This window comes from Chinchilla lanigera, unplaced genomic scaffold, assembly GCF_000276665.1.
Source record: "Chinchilla lanigera isolate Chin_1 unplaced genomic scaffold, ChiLan1.0 scaffold00097, whole genome shotgun sequence".
Lineage (NCBI taxonomy): Eukaryota > Metazoa > Chordata > Mammalia > Rodentia > Chinchillidae > Chinchilla > Chinchilla lanigera.
In genome coordinates this window covers 4,283,543-4,287,514 of record NW_004955498.1, presented here as the reverse complement: position 1 = coordinate 4,287,514, position 3,972 = coordinate 4,283,543, and the positions used below count along the sequence as shown (strand labels likewise).

General features: G+C 49.6%; 1 protein-coding gene across 1 annotated transcript in view; it reads left to right on the top strand.

Annotated features, from left to right (window-relative positions):
• LOC102025265 (melanoma-associated antigen 10-like) overlaps positions 1–3,972 on the top strand; it is a 24,994-nt gene that overhangs the window by 11,565 nt on the left and 9,457 nt on the right. Inside the window, exon 2 of the mRNA XM_013505527.1 lies at positions 1,952–2,052. The gene's annotated coding sequence lies outside the window, so the exon portion shown is untranslated. The remainder of the gene's footprint in view (positions 1–1,951; positions 2,053–3,972) is intronic.

Genomic DNA, 3,972 nt, shown 5'->3' with positions numbered 1-3,972 from the left:
TAAAGTCACATTCAATTTAATACTGAAACACTAATTTACACATATGACTGTAGATAACTTTCTATAAACATGCTGTGTGTACATGGTATATTCTTTTTGCAGTCAGCAGAGGAGGCTGACAGCTACCAACTCCCCAGTAGCAATGAGCAACCATAGCATCCGGATATTGATTTCTAGAACCATTCTCCATAGAAAGAACCAGAATTTCTTGGAGAAATGGCTGAATTTAGGGTTGGAAAAGATCATAATACAAGATGAATCTGTAACACTATGAGGCCCTAGAAACAAGGCAGTGAAGAATATATTAAAACATATCTGGCTGGGCATGGTGGCACACACCTGTAATTCCAGCACTACGAAGACTGAAGAAGGAGGATCATTGTGAGTTCGAGACCAACCTGGGCTACAAAGTGAGGTCAAGGCCAGCCTGAACTGCATGGTGAGACCCTGTCTCAAAACTACAAACAGAGCCAAAAAAAAAAAAAAAGAAAGAAAGAAAAGAAAACAGCATACTGTGGTGCTTAGCAAAATCCACAGTATAGAAGATGGAAAGAATAGAGGCTTGCTGTTTTCAACAACTAAAGCAATTGCAAGGGAAAAGAGAGAAGGAGGAGTAAATATGTAGATTAAAAATGATTTAAGAGGCATAACAAGAATTACAGCATATGTACCACAATTGCATATGCATTCGGAGAAGCTACAAAAGCATAAGTCCGTCAGAAAAGTATTTCATAGAGTTGAATATGTGATGATCATTCACGCATTTGAGAGGTGATAACTAGTGCATTTATTCTAAATTGTCATTATTTACAAGTATGTATTGACATATGAAAGATGAAATAACAGAATTCTTTTGATTTCTTCTACATTCTTCCAGTGGCTGTGATGTACACCTGTGGGCATACAAAATGAAATGACATTTGCCATGTATTATACCTTGCTACAGCTCTGTTTCAGGTGCAGAGAGATAATGATAGTATCTTCTTTGCTATGTTTCAGGCTTTCTGTAATAAAACGTTTTCATGACGTAGATTGTCCATTACAGGTGAAATCTTTATGGGCACTGATTGACTTAAAGCAACAATATCAATAAATGTCCAAACAGATAGATAAATGGAGAAAATAATTCCACTAAATGGAGTGAGACTGTACTCAAAGCTTGAGCCACCTCAGACATTTCAGGACAAGGTTCGTTGGTGACCCGTCCACCAGTGCTCTGGGAAAACTCCTCACTTTAGATACCTTACTACGGCCTGCAGAAATGGCACTTGTTCAGACAGGATCCCAGCTTTTTTGGGGTCGATGTGAGAGCTGAAGGGGCAGTGTGCGAGCCCCATGCCAGACAGAGGGTCTCCAAGCAATCCAGACATTCCTGTTTTGTCATTCCTGCACCACAAGGACTGATTTTCACCTGAGACCACGTCACCCCTCAGAGGAGACTGGCAGTCAGGGATGAGGGAAATATATTCAGTCCACAGACGTCTGGGCTCTGTCCCTAGGGAGTTTTGAGGCACATGAGACACTCCTTCCACCCTTACTGTCAGGCCCCAGGAATGTTGCTGGTTGTAGCGTCCACTGACTGGGTTTCATTGGGTTGGAGCAACAGGAGGGCCTGTTAAAGAGGTTCTGGCTTCAGGTGAGAGGAGTAGAGTGTGCGGGGGCTCAGTTAGGGTAAGGTGATGGGATGTAGGGGAAGGAGAGATGTCCTAACTCAGAGAAAGGGTCCCCAAACCATCCAGGTCTTCCTGTTTCATCAGCCCTGGTCCATTACCAGGCTGATTTGTTAGAATGACCTTCAGCTTCAGAGGACCAAGGGAGCCAGTGTCTTGAACAATAGGGAATGGAATGAAGTCCATGAAGGACTGGGGTACAGTCTCTGCCGGGAACCAAGGTGTTGATCCCCAGGGAGGAGGGAAGGGCCTGAAGAATTTCTTTCTGCTCCTGCTTTCAGAACTGAGAGACCCCGGGCACATTCCCGGATATAACATACACTCACTGCCCCTGCTTTGTGTCAGAGCCACAGGAGATCCTGTCGTGAGGTGCGTGCTTAAGGTGAGGAGACGGGGGAGAGGGCTGGGCTGGGGTCACCATGAGGGGTGGTGGAGGGAGTGAGGAAGCCTCACCGCAGAGAGAGGCACCTGGAGCAATCCAGATTTGCCTGTGCTGGCTGCCTTGCAGCAATGGGAAAGATTTTAAGGTGGGGGCCCAGACTTTGCCTCAGGGAATCCCCAGTGCAGAATTAGAGCCTTGTTCTGAGGTCCAGGGAGGAAGGAGGAATGGAGAGGCTCTGCGCTCAGTTAGCTCAAGGTGAGGGCTGAGGGAGGACTGCGAAAGCCCCATCCCAGAGAGAACGTCCCAGAACATTCTAGAAAAGTCTCAGTTGCCTGCTCCATGCGGCACAGGAAGTACCCAGGTCTGCAAATGGCTCCCTTGTCCTCCCTGGGAAGTCAGAGGATATGAGAGTCTCGTTTTGAGTACGTAGCTTGAGGTGAGAGGGACAGAGAAAGCCTGGGATCAGTTATGCCCAAGTGAGGTCCGGTGGGAGGTACTGGGAAATCCCCACTGCAGGGAGATTTCTGAATGTTCTTGGAACGCCTCTTTTGCCTGCCCTGCACCACCCAGGCAAGATGCTCAGGAGAGCACCCCCGTTCTCTTTAGTGGGTGCTGAGAATCAAAGGTGTGTTCTGAGCACTAAGATTCAGGTGGGAGGATAGAAAGGCCTGGAGTCAGGGAAGTGAAGGCAGGGCTGAGTGAGGAAGCCTGCCTGAGAGCGGGGCTTCCCACAGTAACCCAGGCCTGCCTGTGCTGTTAGCCCAGCACCAGGTGAAAGTTCTCAGGAGAGCACCCCCTGGTCTCAGGGCACCGAGAGAGTAGCAGCGTCAGAGCCTAGTTCGGAGGGCTGTGCTTGTGCGTCAGGTCCAGAGAGCAGAGTGCACTGGGCTTAGGGCAGCGTGAAGCTGTGGGAAGACTGCTAAAGCCTCTCCTCACACAGCGTTTCTCCAGCTAATCCAGAGCTGCCTCTGCTGTGGGCCCCACACCACACAGGCCGACTGTTAGGGATGAGTCCCTTGCCCCTGTCTGTAACAGGGGACTTGGGAGTTGGAGACTTGTTCTGAGGTCTGCCCTTCAGGTGGGCTGAGAAGAGAGGACTCGAGGTTGGCTGGGTTAATTTCAGTAAATGAGCGGGAGAAAGGAAGCTGCATCGCAAGTGGAAGGCCCCCAAATGCCCTGTATCTGCCTCTGCTGACTGCAGTGCACTTTGTCATAGAAAATTCTCAGGTGAGCACCCCCTTTGGCCTCAGGGCACTCCTTGAAGTCAGAGATGGTTCTCAGGTTCCTACTTCAGGTGGGAGCAGCACATAGGACCTGGGCTCAGCTAGGTCAGGGTGAGGGGCTGTGGGGTAACTGTGGAAGCTCTGAGCCAGATTGCAGGTCCCCAGTTAATACATACCTGCCTGTGTTGTCAGCCCTGAACCTGGGACACACTTGCCAGGCCACTCCACTTCCACTCCCCACGCCCATGGTGACCTTTCTGCCTTAGAAATCCAGCACTGTCAGAGACTTTGTCCAAAAAGGAATACGCTGCTGTGGCCCAGGACGCGGGTCCTGGCTTTGGGGGTGAGCAAGGTGAGGTGTGAGGAGGAAAGAGTAGCCCTGAGCAAATCCCTTTTAGCACCTTCTGTCAGCGCTTTCAATGTCTGTGTGTGACAACCACTGACTTCAGGCTCTGGCATTAGTGAGAGGGGAGGGCCGCTTTTGGATGTCTGTCCTTCATGTGAGGGGAGCAGAGAGAACCTGTTCCCAGGCCTGGTGAGGACCTGAGCGGGTAAGGGTCTCTGAACAATCTAGGTCTATCTCTGCTGTCACAACTGAACCCCACAGAGGCAGGCTTGTCACAATGATTCCCCTCCACACTGGGGACTCAGGGGACCTGGGAGTTAGAGTCAGTTTGGCTCATTCTTGTAAACAGAG